The sequence below is a fragment of the Lissotriton helveticus genome, chromosome 7 (assembly GCF_964261635.1).
Source record: "Lissotriton helveticus chromosome 7, aLisHel1.1, whole genome shotgun sequence".
NCBI lineage: Eukaryota > Metazoa > Chordata > Amphibia > Caudata > Salamandridae > Lissotriton > Lissotriton helveticus.
The window spans coordinates 9,451,539-9,476,286 of record NC_136068.1 but is presented as its reverse complement, the minus strand read 5'-3'; the positions used below and the strand labels follow the sequence as shown (position 1 = coordinate 9,476,286).

General features: G+C 45.6%; 1 protein-coding gene across 2 annotated transcripts in view; it reads right to left on the bottom strand.

Moving 5' to 3' along the window:
- LOC144766566 (uncharacterized) overlaps positions 1-24,748 on the bottom strand; it is an 844,102-nt gene that overhangs the window by 144,484 nt on the left and 674,870 nt on the right. The window lies entirely within an intron of this gene.

Below are 24,748 nucleotides of genomic sequence, written 5' to 3'. Positions count from 1 at the left end.
TTTTATTCTTACTGAGCTTCTCCTTCCAACGTACCTGATTCTCAACAAGTGAATTCCTGACATCTTTGGGGGACCAGGTAACTCTTTTGGTACAGTTTAACCAACCCATATTATCTTTTGTGCGAGGAGAACGTCCTTTCATAAGTTCAAACGGCGAAAAACCAGAAGCATCATTTCTAGTGACTCCATACGCCCAAACGGTCTTCCTCAACTCATCCTCCCAATCTTTGTTGTTACTATTACACAACCCGATGATCCCTTTGATGACCCTGTTAAAGCGTTCTATGCTACCATTTCCTTCTGGGTGGTAAATAGAGGTAGTCCTATGTACTATACCTGAATCTTTGATAAATTTCTTAAATAGATCTCCACAGAACTGCCCACCATTATCAGAAACCAGGTCATTTGGAAGACCCTCCCTACTGAATACTTCAGCCAATAATTTTAACACACTACCTGAATCAATCCTCTCAACAACATCATATTCTGGCCACTTTGAAAAATGATCCACAAGTACAATAATATACTTCTGTACGCTCTCAACATTATTCACAGGTCCAAAAATGTCAACTGCGATCCTCTCCCAAGGCATCTCTGGTACCACAATAGGATGTAAATTGGTTTTACAAGTAACTAAACTCTTGTCACAGTTGACACAATCGCAGAATTCTCGAACAATTCTTTCAATTTCCCTATTAATGCCCGGCCACCAATATTCATGTTTTATTCTACTCTTAGGGCCAGATGTAGGTAAATTTTATTTTACCACCTCTTAAATACCGCATCATACCGACTCGGTATTTAAGAAGTGGTAAAATAAAAGTACCGAGATGTAGGTAAATGCAGATGTGCATTTACCGAATCGGAAACAGTCGGTATTTTCCGATGCGGTAAATACCGACCAGTTAATGCCCATTCATTCCTATGGGCTTTGAAGCCCATAGGATTGATTGGGCATTTACCGGTCGGTATTTACCGCATCGGAAAATACCGACTGTCACAAGGGTGCAGGGGGTGTCACTTTGACACCCTCTGGCACCCCCAAAAGAGGCTCGGGTGCCATGTGGCAGGCATACCTGCCCTAAGGGCAGGTCTGCCTGTCATATGGCATAGGTGTGCATGCACACATGTGCATGCACACCAGAATCGGTATTTTGCCATCAAATAGTATTTGATGGTAAAATACCGATTTTTTAATGCTTGTGGGACTCAGAAGAGTCCCACCTACATAACAATTTTCCGGAATCCGTAATAATACCGACTCGGTATTTTACATAATGGGTAAATTTACCTATCGGTAAATTTACTGAGTCTGTAAAATACAGGGCCCTACATATCAAATTGCTTTTACCGGTCGGTAACGGCCGAATTCGGCCGTTACCACCCGGTAAACGCCTACCTACATCTGGCCCTTAGTCTTTACAATACCTAAATGTCCTTTCATGAAATAGGTTAATTACTTTCTCATGCAAAACTGAGGTTGGAACTAGTTTACCACCCCTAAGTAATAACTCACTCTCCACAGATAACTCTTGCCTAACTTCCCAGAAGGGTACTAGATGCTTCTTAACACTGTGTTTTTCAGGCCACCCATGTTTGACAAATCGGCACACTTCTTGGATTTCTGCATCAGATGTCATAGTCTCTACCCATTCCTTATGTGTAATGCATTTTTCTTCGTTGCTAAAAATACTGGCAACATACCAATCGTTCCAGTCATCCACACATTTATCAGTTACAGGAAACAGACTTCTACTAAGAAAATCCGCAATCCTATTGCGTACACCAGGCACATAAACAACCTCATACACAAAATCCAGAAGTTGAGCTGAAAACCTTGAAATCCTGGGAGACACATTATCTAATCCAGATGAAGTGAGAACTTTTGTAAGGGGTGTATGATCCGTACGCAAGGTGACACTAGTTCCCCATATAAACTGTTTAAAATGTCTTAAACCCCATAAACAGCCCTGTGCCTCCCTCTCTATGACTGAATAATTACATTCAGTAACAGACAGTGTTCTTGATGCGAACGCAACCACGCATTCAGAACCGTCATCCTGCAACAGAGAAAGGACAGCACCAATTCCTCTACCACTGGCGTCAGTAGTAATAAAACTTTTCAATTTGGAGTCAAAACCCTTGAGTGCCGGTGCACAACAAATATCCTTTTTAATATTATCCATGTTTTTTTTGGCACTCATCAGACCAATGGAAGTTACAAGCCTTCTTCAATAACTGCCTGATGTTGTACATCTTCTCCGCGAAATTGTGTATGAATTTCGAGTAATACTCGGCGAGTCCTAAGAAGGATCTCACTTTGTCCTTATTTCTGGGAATAGGGGCTTTCAAGATAGCATGTACTAGCTCAGACTTTGGACTGATACCAAATGCGCTAATATCATGGCCTAGATAGGTTACGCTCCTTCTAGCAATCCTGCACTTTGAACTCTCCGCAGCAAGACCTTTGGTATCTAGAATCCCCAAAACTGTTGTCAAATGTTGGTCATGCTCATCTCTGTGTATACCCATGATAAGAATATCATCTTGGAAGAAAATGACAAATTTAATCCCCTAGAACAGAGTGAACATGATGCGTTGGAACATAGCAGCCCATGCCAAACCAAACGGTACTCTTTTAAACTGGAATAACCCGAAGGGAGTGATAAAGGCCGTTAAGTGCTTGCTATCAGGATGAAGAGAAACTTGGTGATAGGCCGGGGTTAAGTCGATAGTGGAAAACCATTCCATATCCTTGGTGTGGCAAAGTAACTCAGCAATTTTGGGTAGGGGAAAAACATCAATAAATATACATTTGTTTAGCTCCCTGAGGTCCACACATAAACTAATTTTGCCATTGGCCTTCCTAGCGACCACTAAGGGAGTGACCCAATCCGAGGATTCCACACACTCAATTATATCCCTGTCCACAAGTTTTTGTATCTCAAGTTGTACTTCGTCCTTTACACTAACGGGAATGTTTCTGACCTCATGGATGCGGTGTACAGCACCATCCTTAAGAACAATTTTATGCGAGAAACCCTTGACCACCCCCACCTTACCTGAGAACACCCTTGGAAATCTCTCATAAACATCGTTACAAATTCCATCCTGGAAACAATCCTGGTTGATACACAGGATCGGGTCAGGACAATTTGGTTCGAGAAGTATGCCTAAATCTCTCTGATCCCACCATCCTAGAATACAAAGTCCTGCTTTGGAGACGTAAAGTTTGCATGTGGCAGATCTCCCCTTAAATTCAAAGACGATGCTGCGGAACCCAATCAAACAAATGGGTTTACCTGTATAACGAACAGGATGTATATCAGGAGAATTCAATTCATGACCAAACTTAAAACTAAACAGTTCATCCCACCTCATCTTGTTGATGATTGTGTACGGGGAACCCGAATAAGCTGTCAGTGTCACCACGAAACCATCAGCAACAATATCACAAACAGTTTTTTTCCTAATCTTCTTTGGACTAGAAGATTCCTCATCACTCACACAGCAAACAATATTATCACCTAAATCAGTCTCATTACTGTCATGATCATCATCACACTCATCCACAACACATTTCACGCTCTTAGTATTTCTACAAGCTCTAGCGAAATGCCCCGACATTTTGCAATAAGCACATCTTTGACCCAAAGCAGAGCATTTTTTGTCATTTGCTAGATGCGAAGAACTACCACAACGAAAGCAAGCACCTATAACATCAAAAGTCTTAGCATTGCTGACATCTCTTGTCTTACTCTTCCCTTTGGAATTGGGTTAGCATTTGATTTTCTCTGTATTTATGTGAGCAGGAGCTCTAACAATCTTGATTATTTCGTCACCTTGATCACCTTTGGCTTTATTAATAACAGTCTTAGCACATCTCGAAGTCAATTCCGCCTTGCTAATTATCGCTGAAATTTCTTTTAGACTTGCGTCATCGTTTACCCATACCTTATCCTGCAAATTGTGATTATTGCAGTGCATTACCAATTGGTCACGTATTAGATCTTCTTCGATGGTTCCAAAGTTGCAGGAAAAGGCCAGTCTCCTAAGCGAAGCAATGTAGTCCTCGATTTTTTCATTGGGTTCTTGCTTCCTATGATAAAAGTTAAATCTGTGTACGGCCTTACAAACCGTTGGTGCGAAATATGCATTGAGATCATTAATGGCCTGCGAAAAGACATTGACTTCACCACCACTAACGTTTTTTTTCTCAATTCTATTGTAAACTCTTAATCCCCCAGGACCAAGACAATGTAGCAGTATTTTTTTTTCCTTTCCGGGGTCAATTCTTTGCTTTCAAAGATATCTAAATAGTTTACCAAATAATCCCTCCATTCCTCCCATCTCTGACTAGACACCTCCCCATCTTTAATCAAAAACGCTTAGGGTGCTGGTAAATTCATTGTGGTGGTGGACATTCTGGTAAATCAGCAGGATATCTGTGATACTGAAATATTAAGAATACCAACAATACAATGTAAATATGTTTAAATATAAAAGCGTTATAAGTGTAGCATAATTCACACTCTAAGTTACCTCAATAAAGGCATTGGTAAGGTGTAAAACGCGATGAAGGGAGATAGAATCTAGACTGTACACAAGCGTCAAAAACACTTAATAATGAAGACACGCTACGAGCGTATCGCAGATGAGAAGATTAATTATCCTCGAATAAGGAATTCATGTGTCACATAAATGAAGTACCTTAATATTGTGACACGCAGCGTGCGTATCGCTGAAGTGGAAGACAATCCAAGCACGAAAGTCCGACTGAAATGTCTGTTGTGTGAATTCAAGATGGAGTCACGTTGTTTGACCTATCTGCATGACCTTACGCAGGTTGTATGACGTTGCGTAGTGCGTATTGCGTAGTGACAAAGGTCTTGCTGAACGTGATGCTCGCAAGTCTCAAGAACCATCCTGCAGAGACTTAAAAGATTCCACGGTTCCACAGGATCAAAAGATGCACAGCCAAACGATTCTCACTTTATCAAGTAAGTTAAAGCGCTTATGTCTTCACTCATTTTCAAACGAAACCAGCTTAACAAAGGAGTTCTTCATTTCCGTAACGATAGCTCTCCACATAACACACAACTCTTCTGCATTCCAATTAGTAAATCACTGTAGAGAAACAATCAACGAAGGTTCAAAACAAACAAACTCCATTTGTGACTTACATTGGTTGATCAAAGAAGACGAAAGAGCTGCTTCATAGTATTTTCCTTTCAGTCTGTCATAAATAAAGTAAAGTCTGAAGAAGTCCTTTTCCAGACAAGGTCCAATTGTAGATAAAAGGCACAATCCAATCAAAATAACTTCTTGCACGGGTTCATCTGGGGTTATGTAGCCATCGTTGCCAATGTTACGATGAATACACGTAGTCAAATGAAGGATAATCCTTTATTTATGGACATAACCCCTATGACAGAGGAATCGCGGACGCAGCCGCCGGTTAGCTCTCCCCATCCAATCTGCCCACAACAGCACACATTCTAAAGGAATGTTCAAGCTCATTTTAATTCACAACAAATGCTAACAACATAGAGTGTGAGGGTTCGAGCACCGGAACACATCCACGTAGTGCTCGAGCCAGGAAAAGTATAGTACTGGCTTGAGACACAACATGGTGCAGCTCGAGACATAACAATCTCCACGTTCATTCTCATGTTCCATCCAAAGGGAGGAGCTAAAACAGTGATTAACAGCTCCCTCAAGAACAGGACATGCAAGCATAGGCAGACATTTGAATAAACAGCAAACTATCTCTTTTGCATGTTATTTAATCTTTTTTTTCAATTTTCTTTATATTATCAGTTCAGTGGGAAGAATGCATAACCTTGTTTTATAGGGCTAAATAGATTCAGTGATTACCATGTGCCTACAGGTTTACACTTCAGGAAGTGCAGAACCCCTGGGATTTGCAATCTTAATGCAGATCTTCAAAAAAGGAGGCAGTGCAGTGAGTCTGAGTGACTTAGAGGCCGTGGCCAATGAGGTAATGGATAATCAAGTGTCTCCCACCATAGTTCAAAGGAATTCACAAAACCCTGCAGCAAAACAACAGACGTCCCATCCTCCCAAGAAACCTGCAACAGACTCAGCACCTTCTTCCACCTTAAGATCAAAATGATCTACGACAACTTTGAAACAATGAACTCCACACCTGCTCCCACTCCAAGCAACGCCACCTAACAAACCCTGCTCATTTGTACCCCACTGACAGCAGAAGACATCTTGAAGACCATGAAAAGCATACACTCTGCGGCACCCTTAGATCCCTGCCCATCCCACATTTTCCACAGAGCCGCCTTGCCATCGCACCCAAACTATGTCGGATGATCAACTGCTCCCTTGAGACCGCCACCTACCCCAATGATTGGAAAAATAGCAAGTTCAACCCTCTCCTGAAGAAACCCTCGAGCCTCAAAAACCTCAGGCCCATCTCCTGCTTCCATTCACAGCCAAAGTCATCAAAAAGGACATCAACACCCAGCTAGCAAGGGAAACAGCATTTACATCACTGTTTCCACAACGTGCCTCCATGACAATGTGGTCATTACAACAACTGCTTTGTTTCGACGCAATCCATTACATCGCAAGTCGTTTCAACCACTTGCTGTTGGGGGCACGCTAACCTAAGGAAAAGAATAATTTACTATTCAAACACCTTTCCCAACTGTTGAATACGCAAGAGTTGGAATAGTAAATGTTACTACTCCTAAGTCCAGCGCGCCCCCTACAGCAAGTCATTGAAACAACTTGCAATGTAATGAATCACATAGAAACAACGGGGTCATTGTAACAACCACGTTGTAAAGGAATGCATGAACAACGCATTTATTATAAAGACCCATATTCACTTCCAAACTTCATCAATGTTAACCATGTCCTGGACATCTCCCAATACAGATTCTGCAGCAACCACAGCACCGAGACCGGTCTTCTTGCCACCACCAATGACACCACCAATGACATCGGCTCGCTCCTCAAGCAGGGTAAAAGGGAAACCCTCATCCTTCTGGACATCTCGGCTGCTTTCAACACCGTCTCACACCGCACCCTAGCTACAAGACTGCATGACGCCAGCAACTGCAACAAGGCCCTCGACTGGATATGCTCATTCCTCACAAGCAGATCTCAACAAGTCAGACTCCCGCTCTATCACTCGGGACTGACAGACACCAACTGTGGAGTGCCCCAGGGCTCTTCCATCAGCCCCACCCTCTTCAACATCTACATGGCCCCCTTGCAACCACCTTCAGGAACCATGGGCTCAATGTTGTCACATACACTGACAACACTCAGCTTATCCTCTCTCCCCCCAATGAACCGAACATCATCAAACACAACTCCCAAGAAGGGATGGAAGTCGTTGCTACCTGGGTGAAGAACAGCTGCCTGAAACTCATCTCTGAGAAAACAGAAGTCCTCATCCTGGGCTCTACCCCGTCCACATGGAACGATTCCCCTTAGCCCCTCACTCTTGGTCAACCCCCTACCCCACCAGACCACGTACGAAAACTCAGCATCATACTGTACTCATCGCTCACAATGAAACATGAGATCAACGCCGTATCCTCGACCTGCTTTATCACCCTCTGCATGCTTCAAAAGACATTCTGATGGATCCCATCCGAATCCAGAAAAACTGTCGCACATGCATTCCTCAGTAGCAGTCTAGACTAAGGCAATGCGCTCTAAGCTGAAATCAACAAGACACTACTTAAAAAACTCCAGACCGAACAGAACGCTGCAGCCAGGCTCATCCTCAACATCCCCCGTTGCAGCCACATCACCCAACACCTCTGCGATCTCCACTGGCTCCCACTCAAAAGAAGAATTACCTTCAAGCTCTTCACCCATTAATACAAAGCCATGCACAGCACTGGATCAGCATACCTGAACATACATGAACAACTGCCTCTCCTTCCACGCACCCAATAGACACCTTTGATCACCCAACCTCTCTCCAGCCACTGTCCCACGCATCGACAGGAACAGAAAGTGCGGAATATCCTTCGCCTACCTCGCAGCATACTCAGAAAAAGAACCTCGAACGAAGACAGGTCAGACCTAGTTGCTGGTCTTCAGCCACATTTGTTAACTCTTTTAACATGCCGCTCACCTGTTCTACGCCGTGCTGCCCTGGCCGGTTGCGGCAAGTGCCTTTGTTTTGAAAGGTAAAAGCACCACCATTTTTAACCCTTAGTAACCTCTGAACACAAGAGGTCAGAGCTCCACAAGCTGTTGCAGTCCTGCCTACTTCCAGTCACTCTTAAGGAAGTGTGCAGAAGTGGACGCACAACGTACTCAGTAACCGAAACTCGAACGAAGACAAGTCAGACCTAGTTGCTGGTCTTCTTTTTATTTATTTATTTATTTATTTTTAGTTTTTAATTGCAACTCAGAAGAAACATTTACAATAGCGCAATAGCATACACATGAGTCATTCAGCGATACCAGAATTATCATTGCATACATTTTTGTTTTTTTTAAAAACATAATCATTATAATACAAAACAGAATACATGATAGGTTTATTCACCCTGAGGCATTGCAGGTAAAAAAAGATCATTCCATTTAAGGATAAGTGAAGGGGTTGAAATAAGAAGAAAGAAAAAACATATAGGGCGAGGGAACAGGTTTCATCAGGAAAATGACCATCAGAGACCAAGAGGTCCCCAGATCCTTTCAAACCTCAATATTGACCTTGGGCCTCTTAGTCTAGCTAGAGAAGATTCCATACCAAATATTTTGTTTATCAGAGCCCACCACTCAGCGATTAAGGGGGGGTTAGGGGAAATCCAGACAGGTGCGATTTTAAGTTTGGCGCAGGACAACATGACAGTGATAATATCCTTATGTGGAGAGTTAATGATATTATTATCCAATAGGACTGAGTAAGCTGTAAGTGAGAGAAGACGATTCAGTTTTTGATTAATTATCTTGCCCAAAATACTCCAGAACTCTAATAGCATTGGGCATGAGTACAACATGTGTACCAGGTCCGCTGCTACCAGCGCGCACTTAGGGCATTTAGTTCGCTCATTATTATTTGATAAATTTCCAGCCCATTTAGAGATTCTTTCTGGAGTATGATAAAGCATACAAGTTGTTCTAAATTGTTGGAGTCTTAGACTGGATGAAGAAACGGCATTGTTGATATTGCACAATGAGATGTTAATCATCGCCGTTGTGATGTCACTGTCTAGCATTTTACTCCATTTTTCTGCTAATTTATTACATTCAGTATTTTTATAGGTATTAAGGCATTTATAGCCAGCGCTAATTAACCCCTTATTTTTATATAAATAAATACAGTCCCAAATATCCGAATCCAAGATATTAAAGAGTTTCATCTTTCGGATGAGGAAATCATGTATCTGTATGTATTTATATCTCATCCAATCGGTGGCTTTATAGAGAAGTTTTAATGTGTCAAAGCTCAGGAATCCCTGTTCTCCATATAAGTCTCCTAGTGTCCTTATACCGAGTGCTGACCAAGTGTTTATTGCACCAGTACAAAAAATTTCCGGGAGCCCCGGATTGCCCCACAGTAGTAATTTAGGATGGAAAAAGGAAGTGTGACAGAAGTCCATGATATTCCGCCATATTTTAACTAAATCCCTAGCGGTCTTAAACCTGACCCTTTTAAAGTAATTGGGATCGTTCACCCTCCAGAGATACATATTTGAGTCCATATCTAACATAAAAGTAAAAAAATAAAATTGATTGTCTTCAGCCTTCAAATTAATTAGGCATCGGAGACGTTCAATAAATGTTGACGAGAAGTATAACTTAAAGTCAGGAAAGTTTAATCCCCCTACATCCAGAGGCCCTTTTAACAAAGCCATTGAACGCCTTGCTTTACGATAGCCCCATATGAAGCTGCTGAATAAGCCATCCAATTTTTAAAAGAAACAATTGTTGAGAGCCAAAGGGATAGAGCGAAATAAATATAAGAATTTGGGCAGTATGATCATTCGTATCAGGTTGATTCTACCTATGATGTTTAGAGGGATCTTGTGCCATTTTTTTAATAATAGGCCCGTGGTTTTAAGTAGGGTTCATCATTTATTTTAATTATGCTCTTTATTTTATCAGAGATTTGAACCCCCAGATAAGTTGCAGTCTGGCATAGACCTGCGGTTGGCAGCACTGGTTTATAGTTCGATACAATTTGAGTTTTATTTAGATTCAATTTGTACGCGGAAATTTCTCCGAATTGATTGGCCTCCTCTATGATACCCTTCAATGCTTCTGTGATGTCGGTAGAGTAGATAGCAACGTCGTCGGCATAAGCCGTAATTTTTAGTGTGTGAGGGCCAAACTCGAAAGGAGAGATATGGGGTTGAGATTGCAAAGCAAAAAGAAATGGTTCCATTGACAAGGGAAATAATAATGGTGAGAGGGGGCATCCTTGTCGGGTGCCCCTAGCTATGGAGAATGGAATTGATGTAATACCGGCATACCTAATTTTAGCTGTGGGTTTGTCATATAAAGATTGGGTCCATTTCAGAAATTTACCACTAAAACCAAGATTAGTCATGACCTGCCAAAGGTAGCCCCACCCCACTCGGTCAAAAGCTTTATCTGCGTCCAGCAAAATCATGCCGAGTGGGGTGGATTCCTTGTCTGCAATGTCAAAAGCAGTTATTGCCATGTTGATGTGTGCCGTAGTATCTCTGCCCATTACAAAACCGTGTTGGTGCGGGCTGACAATTTTTGGTATAAACGGGGCCAGCCGAGTGGCCAGTACCTTAGCAAATATTTTGGCGTCAGCATTGACCAATGAAATTGGGCGGTAAGAGCCGCAATTATCAGGAGGTTTCCCTTTTTGCAAAAAGAACATAAGATTAAACCTAATCCAAGAACAGGGGGCTTTCCCGTGGTCCCCGATCTAATTCCTAACTTTTTGAAGTAGAGGAATCAATTCATCCGAGCATAACTTATAAATCTCAATTGGAAGCTTTTCCGGATGGTAAAGAGGAAATCGCTTGTCTGATCTCCTGTTGGCTAATATTATTAGACAGTTGTTCCAATTCAAGAGCTTCAAATGTTCCTACAGAATAATCCAGGTATTTTTGAATAGCTGCCGAAGTGGGGCATGCTTCTGGTGTATATAGCTTTTCATAAAACAGCGAGAATTGCTCTAAGATTTTAGATGGTTGGTCACATATTGTGTTATTAGGGCCGCTAATATATTTTATCCGAGTGCTAGCCTTTTCATCCGCTATTTGATAGGCCAGCAATTTCCCGACCTTGTCCCCGCTTTCATACTGCGAGAGTCGTATTTTATGTAATTTTAAACAACTCTTTTCCCAGAAAATCGTTTTAAGTCTAGCCTTCAGACACCCTAATTGTAGCCCTAGCGCGGTCACATTTTCGGGGCACAAGCGGAGAGCATCAACTAGTTGAAGTTCTACATTCAATATATCATTAACCATTGTTTTGTCTCTCCTGTGACGCTCAGTGTTTTGTTGGTATAGAAACTGCTGAGTAAACCCGCGAATACTAGCTTTACAGGCGTCCCACACAATAAGGCATGTTGTACACAAATGCCTAGGGAATGAAAATACTCGGGGCGCTGCACGGTTCTATTTGGTGTCGCAAGAGAATAAGATGGGGTTGTGGTCAGAGTTTATTCGTGGACAGAGTTCTATAGTACTGTCCTTCAGCAGGTTGTCTGTTGCCCAAACCATATCAATCCGTGTACAAAACCTATGGCGAGCGGAATAATATGTGTAACCGGGCACGTTGGGGAAAGCACTGCGCCAAGCATCCTTGATGTTATGAATGCGGTCAAGCTCTTATATGGTGGCGCGGGTTCTCCGCATTTGTTGGAATGAGTTGTGCCTGGTAGTGTCAATCTGATAATTCATTATACAGTTAAAGTCACCCATGATGACTAGTTCCCCTTCCCACTGTAGTAATTCCATATTTAATTGATCAAAGATAAATGGCTCGTCGGACCACACAGAAAACCAGTTTGCATTTACCAACTAGTATTTGCGCTAAAGCCCATCTGCCATTTTTATCATAAGTGGTTCTACATATCTCAGTCTTAAAGCATTTGTCTTTTAGGATGGTGACCCCTCTTATTGAAGCATTAAAAGTGGAGCAAATAATCACATAGTAGCCCAATTGACCAAGTAACTTCCTGTCTTTATAGGCTATGTGCGTCTCAGACAGAAAGACAAAATTCGGATCATGGAGAGCTAATTCTTCCCGAACAATTCTTCTCTTTTTTCTGCTATTAAAACCTGCAACATTCCATGCAAGGCATTTTATGCGCGCCATTTAAAGAAGAGAGGTCAAATAAGTCTTGTCATTCCGTAAAGCTGAAATGAATAACAAAGACCTAGTTGCTGGTCTTCAGTCACATTTTTTAACTCTTTTAACGTGTTGCTCACCTGTTCTAGGCTGTGCTGCCCTGGTCCGTCGAGCAAGTGCTGTTTGTGCGGAGCGTTAAAGCACTACCATTTTTAGCCCACAGTAACCTCTGAACACAAGAGGTCAGCTCTCCACATGCTGTTGCAATCCCCCCCACTTCCAGTCACTCTTAAGGAAGTGCACAGAGCGGAAGGGCGCAGCGTCATTCCGATGGTGCACCAAAGGCAAGCCTGTCTGCACCCGTCCGCACATGACCGCCTGTGGCCACTCTGCCTGTTTTGCCACCTACTTTCCTCTCAGCCCCTCTATGGCTATAATAAGGTACTCTAGTCAAAAGCTCCACTCGCTCAATAAAATATCCCCCTGTGGTAGGCATCACCCTTTCACGCGACTAAGGGGTCCATTAGGATGTCGGGCGGATTGCCCCAGCAAGGCTGGCGGTGGCTACCGCCAGCCTGGCGGGGGCAATCCGCCCGACATCCTTTCCTGAATTCCCCCCCGCCATATTACAATGGTGGGGGGACCGCAGTGGACCAAAACACCGCCCGCCACTTTTCCGCCCCGGTCGCCTTGCGGCCGGGCGGAAAATGTTTAATATGGTGGCGGTGTCTATTAGACACGGCCAGCCATATTACAATGGGCAGTGTTAGATGCCTTTCCGCGGCGGCGCTGCCGCTACGGAAAGGCATGCGGTCTTCACTCTGGGGGCCCCCTGCGGGCCCCCAGAGTAAAGTACAGGTGGTGGGTGCACATGGGGGGTACCTGTGGTACCCCCCTTCATTGTCATTTGCAAAGCGGCAGGCACCGCGCGGTGCCTGCCGCTTTGCAAATGACAATGTGAAATTGCATTTTCAGCATTGTGGCAGGCGGTGCAGAGAGCATCGCCCGCCACAATGCTGAAAATACAGGATGTGCCCGCCACTGTGGCGGGCACATCCTAATGGCACCCCCGGGACCCCCGCCCTTATGGCGGGCGGTCCCGATTTACGATAGGATGACGGGCGGGCAAAGTCCACCCGTCATCCTAATGGACCCCTAAGTGTCCCACTATTCAAAAACATTCCTCATACAATGGTTAACCCTGTGCAATACTAAGTCTATGCCTCAGAAAACCTGCTAATAGTACAGTAACTTCTATTCATAACAACCTAACAGGCTTATACTGCAAAGCCTGCTCTCTCCAAACACATGCTCTGGAAATCTGATCTCTACTGGACTCAGAGAAACCAGACCTCTTTTTCATCACCGAGACATGGCTCCACGAGTCCTCGCAACCCGATATCTCCTTAGCCCTCCCCCACGACTGTCAGCTGACCAGATTAGACAGAAAAGATAAAAGAGGCAGAGGCATGGCTATAGCTTTTAGGGCCAATACCAATGTACACAATATTGACACCCTCCAAACAGATTGGGGTGAAATCTGTATTTTTTAAATAAACATTACCAGAAAGGGGTCCTGGAGAGGCACCCTACTCTATCGACCCCCTGGCAATAAGACTCACTTTTCTAGACATCTAACAGAGGCAAATGCATCACATGACCTGGCTACTGACAACTTTCTCCTTTTGGGGGACTTTTAATATTGTGCAGAACTTCTATCCGCTCCACATTCAGATGGTGTTGTTTCCAGCTTAAACACTCTAGGCCTCAATCAGCTGGTGACTGGTCCCACCCACATAGCTGGCCACACCTTAGATCTTCTATTCACCAACTCTACCCAGGTGAAGGTCCACCAACCAATCCCAGTCCTATGGTCTGACCACCATGCATTAAAATTTCAAATACTGGGTATACCAACCCAACGAGACCCCTTGAAAGAATCAAGGCTAATCAGGTCCTAGAATAAAATAAACTAAGTTTCCTTTTCTGCACATTTTGCCCCCCTTTCATCATCAGAACTAGACCTCCCTAATGAGGCAACCAAATCCCTCGAGGAAGCTATCAGCCTGACCCTTGACAAAATTGCCCTGATAAAACGAGTCAAATGCCCTCATAAACTCTCCCCCTGGTTTACTCCAGAACAAAAAATTTACAAACTAGCTGCCAAAAGGCAGAGCGTAAATGGAGACACAGAAAATGTCGCAGATAGACAGGACTATAAAATAACACACCAGCGCTATATGGACCACATAGCGGCAGCCAAAAAATCCTACCTAGGTGATAGAATCAATCAGGCATCCAACCTCCACAAAACACTGTATAGAATCCTGAACAAATTCACCAATCCCCCCTCTTGTCAACCAACGCAGATCGCCTCGCAGGAGTGGGTTGACTCTCTTTCGGGCTTCTTTGTGAACAAAATTAATATCATTGATAAACTATTTCCCGAACCAACTGGTACGCCACCTTCAGAGAGAAACTATGACAATCTCCTCCCACACTCCAACCTTCTTAGAGAATTCCGCCTAGTCACTGACGATGAAGTCTCAACCACCCTCACAAGGATTAATTCTGGCTCCCCTCAGATCCAGGCTCCTCCCAGATTATATCCAAATTCAGACCAGCTCTTTTGCCCAGTCTGACCAAACTATTCAATCATTCACTATCTTTGTCCACCGTGCCTTCAATCTGGAAAGAGGCCCTAGTCAGTCCCATCCTAAAAAATCCCAATGCTGACCCAAAACAGCACAACAATTACTGGCCAATCTCTCTTCTGTCTTTTTTTGGAAAAGTCCAGGAATCATTGGTAAATGATCAAATATCCAAACACCTAGAAAGCAACATCCTTCTGGACTCCTCTCAATCTAGGTTCCAGACATTCCACAGCACCGAAACGGCCTTACTGGAGATAGTCGATAACATCAGGCTCTCCCTTGATGCCAGACAATCTGCCATCTTGGTCGTACTTGACCTGTTGGCAGGTTTCGACACCATCTCCCATTGCATTCTTTTGGACCGCTTATGGGAGCTTGGTGTCGAGGGCCCCGCTTTGAGCTGGCTCAGGAGTTACCTGACAGACGCACATCCAAAGTCCAAATAGGAGCCTTCACCTCCAGTAGCCAGTCCATCAACAAGGGTGTTCCCTAGGTATCCATTCTAATCCTCACCCTATTTAATCTGTATCTATCAGCTTTAGCCAAGATAATCTAAGCCCATGACTTTGATACAGTGTCGTAAACGGACGACACTCAATTGTTAATTACACTTGGACCTGATCCTAACAACACAAAACACTGATTTAAGCAATTATGGCCGACATCAATGCTTGGATGGCAAACAATCATCTTTAACTCAATGCTGGTAAAACAGAGATTATACTCTTTGGAGATGCACAAAAGTGGTGCATCAATGGCTGGTGGCCGTCTAACATAGGCCCCTGCCCTTCGCCTAAGACGGCGGCCTGCAATCTACGAGTGATAATAGACAATAAACTCGCGATGTCTGGTCACATCAATCATGTGGTTCGCACATGCTATGGACTAATGCATAGCCTCAGAAAAATCTTTAAATGGATCCCATTGTCCTCATGCATGCCTTTAGTACAGGGACTAAACATAAGCCGCCTGGACTTTGGCAATGCCCTACCGGCATCGACATATGAAGTACATTTGACAAAGCTCCAGGTCCTGCAGAATACAGCAGCTAGACTGGTTCTTAACCTCCCCCCTCGCTCGCCCTCGGCCCCCAGCTTGAAGACCCTTCACTGACTTCCCATCAGAAACCTGATCACCTTTAAACTATGCCGTCTGGTACACAAAACTCTTAACAGAAAACAGCCTCAATATCTAGCAAAGAAACTAATAAAATACCAACCAATAGGAACCCTTCGATCTGCCAGCAAACAACTTTTAACTGCACATAAAATCCGCATCATCAAGAATGGCGGCAGAGGCGTGGCTAAGATGGCGGCTCGGTAAAGACGTGTCCTGATGATGCTCCCCATTCCCGATCCCCCGACCGGACCTAAAAGCAGACCTACTCGCCACTAAGACCCGCTACCAAAAGCCAAAGGCAAGCGGGACATCAGCTGGGAAGCCGGGGGCCCCAGCGAGACTCGGGGGCGGAGAAGCATGGGGGCATGGGTCAGAGGGAGAGCCAGCGTGGATGGTGTTCATGGCGTGGGTGGTGTCTTCTGTGCTGATGGGGTCCAGGCGCTGAGGGTGGTGGTGGGGGTCGTTGGTTTAGTGACTGGAGACGGATTCTGGGCATCAAAGCTTTCGTGTATATCTGCGATCTTGTGGTAGAAGAACGTGGCGAGGGAGTTGCAGAGATCTTGCGATGGTGTGATGTCCTTGTGGCTGGCGCTGGGGTTGGAGAGCTCTTTTACGATGTTGAAGAGTTCCTTGCTGTTATGGGTGTTGTTGTCCAGCCGCTCTTTGAACGATGTCCTTTTGGGGGTGCGGATCAGCTAGTGGTGTTCGCGAGAGTCGTTCTTTAGGGCTGTCATGTTTTCTGTCGTCCTTTCGTGGTGCCAGGTTTTTTCAAGAGTACGGCAGGATTTCTTTGAGTCTTTGAGGGCGTCGGTGAGTCATGTGGTTTTCCTGTTGCTGGTCTTGCCTGGGGGTTTCTTCAGTGGAGCAAGGTTGTCAGTGCAGTTGGTGATCCACTGTGTGAGATTGTGGGCTGCGTCGATGGTGTCAGAGGTGTGGGCTGGTGGGTTCTGGCTCAGTGATGTGGTTAGCTGGTCTGTGGTGACTTTGCTCCAGCATCTGCGGGGCATCTGTGGCGTGCGGTGGTGGGATGTAGTCTTCGTGAAGATGGACTGGATGCAGCTTTGGTCGGTCCAGTGTAGTCCTGTGGAGTGGCTGAAGGAGATGTGGTTGCTGGCGTAGAAGATGGGGTCCAACATGTGGCCGGCGTAGTGGGTGGGGGTGTTCACCAGTTGCTTGAGTCCCAGGTTGGCGAGGTTGGCGAGCAGGGTGGTGGTGTTGTTGTCGTTGTTGTTCTCCAGGTGGAAGTTCAGGTCCCCTAGGAGGTTGTATTCTGGTGAGGTTAGTGGGTGCGGGCTGACGAAGTCGACGATGGTTTCGCTGAATTGTGAGCGCGGGCCCGTGGGTCTGTAGATGAGGGTTCCTCTGAGTGTGGTTTTGGGGTCGGTGTGGATCTGGAAGTGTAGGTGTTCGGCGGCGGAGAGTGTGTCTTCGGCGTTGGTCGTGACACTGATGGTGTTTCTGTAGATGATGGCGATTCCTCCTCCGGTTTGGTTGACGCGGTCCCTCCGGGTGATCTTGTAGCCGTCCGGGATGGCTATGGCGATGTCGGGGGCCGAGGAGGCGTTCATCCAGGTTTCCGTGAGGAAGGAGACGTCCGGTGCTGTTGTGTCGAGGAAGTCCCAGAGTTCGACGGCGTGCTTGTGGACGGAGCGGGTGTTGAGGAGGATGCACTTGAGGTGGTTGTTGTTGATGTTAGGTCCGGCGGGCGGTGTGCAATTTGCAGGCTAGGCAGGTGAAGGGTCCGTGGGTGTGCTTTGGGGTGGCTTGATAACAGGCGGGTGGTTGTCCGGTGTTGGGTGCGTTGAGGGCGGTGGTGTTGTATCTCAGTCGGGGTTCCTGGCATCGGCTGGAACCATGGGTTCTGGTGATAGGCGCGGTCCAGGCGCGGACGGGAGCAGACGGGTTTGCTTTGCGCGACCTCCATATGAGGGGCAGAGGGAGGGAGGAGCAGCTGGGAGGTGGGAGCGGGGCGGCCAATGGGAGACAAGGGGGCGGGGCCGCAGGGACGCAGCAGCGGGAAAACGGCGGGGGACACGGAAGACGAGGGAACAAAAAAGAAAGGGGGCACAAGGGTGAGAAAACTGGCACAGGTGTACAGAAGGCAAAATGGACACAGATGCAAAAACAATAACAGAATAGTACTCAGCAATGATGCAAGTGGGCTAACAAGGGTGGCAGTGGCCGCGGATCACAGGTCACACAGGGGGCTGCGTGGCGGTGAGGGGAGATACCTGCCTGGTGACAGGGTCAAAGGTCGCTTATTGGTTTGGTAAAAATCACATCTGGTATTTCTGTCATCTATTTCTCATATCTCCTCAGATATTTTCAATCTAGTACCTATGTGTTTTCTTTAAATGTATGTGTGGTAAGAAGGGTGCAGTTCAGTAAGACAGATTGCATCTTTTCCTATGAGCAGTCTTTGGCCCCCTTAGATGGAGACACCTGAGCTGTTGATCATATAAATGTAGGTTAAAGAAAAGAATGAACTCCACCTCCAATAAAAATGTTTTACCATTTACAAGTGTGTTTAAAAGGCAAACAATGGAATCCAAATGAATGGGAAAGTAAATATTTGCACAGGATGTGATGCAGCAGCAAGATAAATTACCCTTACTGGAAAATGTCTCAGGGGATGAACAGGATTTCAGTTTTGTGACGCGGATGTTGAACCTGTCACTGGAGAAAACAGAAACATTGTTTTCAGGCTTAATAATTACATGGATTTTTATTGAAGCTTAAAACACCCACCCAAAGGTGTGGTTTGGTTGAAATTAGCCCAAGTAATAACAACACAAAAGGGGAAAACTGTTATGGGACCTGGGGGAGCAGTTCCTACAGAATCTGTGGTGTAAATGATTGAATGTGGAAAAAGATGAATACAAATACAAGGCATTGTTGGTGATTTTCAACAAGGTGTCTGCTTTAAAAATATTGGAGACCATAGTATGTAGCAAATCATACATTTTAGATTGTCTCGGGAGGTTCACATAGAACTGAAGCTCATCAAAAGCTTTATTGGGAATACAAAAACTGGTAAAAGCCAAAACAGAAAACGAGGCCTTTCATGTCACACTCTCACACTTTGCAGATCTTTACTGGAGATTGTAAAGCTGCCACATCATTGTTTTGAGAAAGGACAAAAACATGGCATCTGTTTAAAACCACTTCTTCTAAAGCGTAAATGGAAAATGCATTATCAAGAGATTTACCAACTACCCAAGTTAAGTGTGTTGAGTCGAGGGGGAGGATGTATAGAGGAATAAAGGCAGGTTTGGAGTTTGCTTTTTTTAAACAATTTCATTGATTTTAAGAGTGACTTGTACAAAATGCTGGTAATTCAGTATTACAATGTGTACAGACAGAGATCACATTTTCACAATGGGTCGGAGTAGTCTATACAGCCATGCCAGTTGTGACAGGAGATATGAGTTCCTTTTCGTATGTGCAATAAGCATCATATGCAACACAGGTAAACAGCAGGACACTAACAGTGTTTCATTCAAGAGCTATGTGTCCAAAGAGCAGAGGTCCATGGCACAGGCTGGGAAGCATCCACTGCAGCACTCTGCTGGCAGAGAGCATACCAGGCCACAGTGCGTCAGCATTAAGGCACGCGAGGGCACGCTACAGTATAAGAGAGATCATAGACTCAGGGCATTGATAACATCATGGGGAGAAGAGAAGGACACAAGTAGAAGGGGGAGAAAGGAAGAGGAAGTGGCTGGGGGGTCACTATGGGTATATGTGTTGCTTCACAGTGAGCAATCAAACTCCTCCTTCATCTCCTCTCCCTCCGGCCCTTCGAGAGGACCTGCAGGTCTTGAGTGAGGGCATCACATTCCAATGCCATGAGAACCCAGTGCAACCCTCTGACCTCCTCTCTGCAGAGTGCCACAGATACTGCCCAGCTCCACTTCAACTTTGCCACATATCAATAGGGCATGCCCAGAAGGCACATCACCTTCCAGTTCATGGCTACAGTTCTCTTGGTCATAATCAGAGCTAAGTCAATACATCTATCAGTGGTACTTCCCTTTCTCCTGTGCCCGTACAGCCCCATCAGGCCTGCCTCTATTGTGTAGAGGTGACACTTTCCCATGACTGCCAGCAAGGTGCTCCGTAAATGCCCCTCACAGTAACCTCACCTCCGGTCAGTTCCTAAACATATGCCCCATATCTGCGGCATTGTGCCACACCTAGGGCATGTGAACTCACACCCATATATCTTCTGTATTCGTGATGGCCTAAGGTACGCTCTGTGTACAATGCAATGTTGAACAGTGACGGTTGGCAGTATTTTAAACTGGTGTGGTGTATGCATAAGGAATCAACGTATGCAAGCGAGCGAGAGTAGCAACTGAGTCTGACGGCAATAGCGGGAGTTCCACAGGGGTTCTCCACTCTGAGATTTCTTATTAAAATTGGTGTCTTTTTGGTGCAATTTTCAGCACTATTTCCGTGATAAATGGACTGCAAAATCAGTTCTTATTGACATTCATAAAAGAAAACTCATACATTATTTCAGAGAATTTCTGGGTTGCCAAGCAAGTCTTACTTCTGAAGGGGGCTAGGGTACTAAGCAAGACTGCTCTGGCTCTACCCTTTCCAATAGAAAACCCATAACTAAGGCGCATAAACGTCCACAAAGAAACATACTTGTAATTTTGTTCCTTCTGAAAATGCAGGCTGGCCAGTTCCTTTTCTTCACCAGCTATTTAATGTTGATTGCCCAGTAATCTTTATGTAATATTAAATAGCTACAAGTATAAGAAATATCCATTCCAAAAAAACATTACAGTTTTAGGATGTCAGTAAAAGCTTTGTATTTATGAGCAGGGCAATTTTGCTAAAAAAAAAAAAATATATTCCATTAAAATAGTTTATACATCCAGGGACGGCTTGCAGAATTTGAAACCGGTATGCTATAAGCATAATTAATAAATGAATGCTACCGAATAAGAGAAACGAGCAAGCCTAACTAAAGTAAGGAGAGTTTGGGGGGGTTCTCCCCTGAGAATCTTTTTGGAAAATTGATGTATTTTGGTGCACTTTTCAGCACTACCTCTGTGATAAATGGGCTAAAAATACAGTTCTTATATGAATTCATAAAGTAAAATATATAATTGATTTTTTGGGTTGACAAGCAAGTCTGACTAGTGAAGGGAGCTGGGGCAGTTGCTAGGCAAAACTACTGCGCTCTACCCTTTCCAATATAAAACACTTAACATAGGTGAATAAATGTCTACAAAGAAACAAATTTATAATTTTGTTCCAACCAGAAATGCAGGCTGGCCACTTCCTTTTCTGCATCAGCTATTCAAAGTTGATTGACAAGTAATCTCCAAGAAATATTAAATAGCTCCAAGTGTAAGAAATATCTATTTGAAGCAAACATTTTATTTTTAGGAAGTCAGCAAAAGCTTAGCATTTTTGAGCAAGGCAATTTTGTACTTAAATAGTTTACATATAGCTCTGAAGCCCTCGAGTCCATTAGTACCTTAGCAAACCACTAAATAAAAATTAATTATGAAATGAGGGAGGAGCTTAGCGCGCACCCAAGATGGTCGCGTGAGCTCAGAGCTCCCGGACCTTCGCCACCTCCATCGACTATCCTGCAACTAATCCTGATTTGGATGACGGGCTTTTGTGGCCGAGAACCTGCTGATCACTTATCCGTTTACGAATTTCGATTTGGTCTCCGGGAACCGAATATATGGACTTTTGAATATTTGTGGCCTGCTCCATGGCACTGCCCCGGGCTTGCTTACTCTGCCAGCCGGGTAGTAATTGAATAACAACGGCCTGCGCTAACCTCCCTTGCCCGGTCTTCCACTTTCAGTTTCGATTCTGACGAGCATACGTCATTGACCTTGCCTTGGTCGCCCTGGTTGCTTGCTCCACTCAACTATTCGCAACATCGCTCGGAGATCCGGACTTTCTTGCTCTTTGCCTAGTGACTGGTCCTCACTTTATTCTCTGAGCTTCTGCGGGCACATCGAGTGTAGCCATTTTCACTAGGTCTCAGAATACCCTCCGGGGCACACGACCTAAGATGGCCACCAAGCCTGAAGCAGAGAGGCGCAAGACCAGACCGGCAGCTTAAGGAGGATCTGTCCAATCCAACGTCATGGACCGATATACCCTCACTAAGAGCTCTCCGAGCGGAATGGCTAAACCCCCGGCCGGCATTGAGGACGAATCCCTGCTGGGTGATGACCCGTCGTTGAAAGACGTCATGTGCGCCATTGCTGGGATGAAGGCCGCGATGGGACAACAGTATGAGGCCCTAACCCACAAGCTGGACACTGTTGCCATAGATGTCAATCTGATCAGGGCGGATCTCGCAAAAACCAACGAAAAGGTCAAGTCTCTCGACCTGAAGACTACTAGTCTTCTCACCGACGTCTCTGACCCACCTCAGCTGTGGACCTACTGGTGGAGGACCTTGTCCTGAATCATTTAGCGCCCAAGGGCCTGAGCACGTTTTTTGCAGTAGAACGGGCCCACCGTGTCCCGGGTGGCCCGCCCAAGCTGGGTGCCTCTCGGCGCCCCATCATTGCGCGAATTTTCAACTTTCGTGACAGAGATGTGATACTGCAGGCTTCCCGCACATCAGGCTCCACGGAATATGAGAACGCTGCGGTCAGCTTTTACCCGGACTTCACCCAACAAGTCCAGAAGCAGCAGCTGGGATTTCAAGGAGTGAAGAAGAGACTGAGAGACAGGGACATGAAATATGCCATGCTTTTCCCGGCTCGATTGCGTGTCGTCCACAACGATAGAACATTTTTCTTTGACCATCCTGGAGCGGCTAATGACTGGTTGGACTCGCTGCCTACGGGACGAGGGCGATTTGAACAATCAGGACCTTCCGGTGGAGCGGAGGGCGGCCCGACGGAGCAGGAATAGGGAGCGACATCGGCTCCCGGACCAACGTTTTGACTTTCGGCAGTGGTTCGATGCTATACTGATAATGATTGCTACTCCATTGTCTTACTGGGGTGTGGGTGAGGGGCGGGTGAGACTTCCTCCTCTGGGGTTCTTTTCATAGATTAGTTGTATGTTAGGGCAACAGGCACGCTGCGAGTAGGGGTGGCTTTTGAGTCTAACGCAGGGGTGCGGGGTGGGGGGTATGATGTTGTTCAGGGGGGTTGAGAAGTTCAGGGATGTGTTTCTTTGTTTATTTCAAGGCATAATGCTGATGATCTTCTGTGTTGTGGTGTCACGGCTGGTGTGGGGGGGGACTTGGGGTGGACTCTGGGATGGGGTGTAGGGGACTACGGATACTGTGTTGGAACGTAAATGGTCTGGGAGACATAATTAAGCGGGGAGTGGTCTTGCAGTGACTGAGACGCTTGTCCCCTGATGTGGTTTTGCTTCAGGAGACGCACTTGCGGGGTAATACGTGCCACGCCATGAATAGGCGTGGCTATCGTCTCATTGCACACTCAGGTTTCACTTCTGGCTCCAGAGGGGTGGGCATTCTAATCCGGACCTCCCTCCCCCTCGCTGTTGACGACATTATACTTGATGATAGAGGGCGGTACGCCGCCATTGTGGGGCGTTGGGAGGGTAGGGTGGTTACATTATTTTCTGTTTACATACCCCCAGGTCTTCAAACTACGACCTATGCAGATCTGGGAAGAGTGATTCTGGGAGTCCCCGAGGGTTTGCTTGTAGTCGGGGGAGACTTTAATTCCGTAGTATCTGGGATGTGTGATCGTTACCCTCCCCGAGTTCTCGCTAAGTTCCAATCCTGGCTTGGGGACTTCATGGGGGCGCTGGGGCTGACCGATTGTTGGCGCTTACATCATCCTGGGCAACAACAGTATACCTTTCACTCTGGGGCCCACGGCAGCCTTTCGAGATTGGATTATGTTTTGATGCCCTCCTCCCAGGCTTCCCGTATAGGGGAGGTGAAACATCTTGCCAGGGGTATTTCGGATCATTCCCCTCTGTGGTTGGTTGTGAACGCACATGGGGGATCGGAGGGTCGAGTGGTCCCGATCAACCCATGGTACCTCCGTGATCCTAAGATTAGAGCGGAACTACTTAAGACAATTGATCAATACTTTGCCGAAAATGTGGGGTCAGTATCCTCTTCTGTCTCCTTGTGGGAGGCGTACAAAACTGTAATTCGGGGGCAGGCCCTCTCGTCGATTGGCAATGTTAAGAGATGTAGACGAGAGGAGGTTGTTCGTCTTGAGACTGAAATTACCGTTCTTGAGGGAGAGTTTGATGCTGGGGTCTCCCCTGAGAGGCTTCATCTGTTGGACCTAAAACAACATGAGTACAGAGCTCTGGTGACTGATGCAGCGAAGGAGATGAGTCGTGAACAGCAGGGACGTCTGTATGATGTGGGAGATAAGGCTGGGAAGTTGCTTGCTTGGTTGGATAGGAGAGAATGCCCGAGTCGAGTGGTTCCTGTTATAGTTGACGCGAATGGTGAAAGTATCACGGACCCTGCTGGGATTGTTGAGAGGTTCGCCGACTATTTTCGGGTAGTGTACTCCCCTGTGTCCGATAGGCCGGAGCAGGACTCCCACATGCTTTTACGCGATATCTCGCTGCCATGCTTGTCTGATTCAGAGAGGGACCTGCTGGAAGCTCCGCCCACGGCGGATGAGGTTGCGACCGCTATCCGTTCAATCCGCTCCGGGAAGGCCTCGGGCCCTAATGGACTCCCTATAGAACTC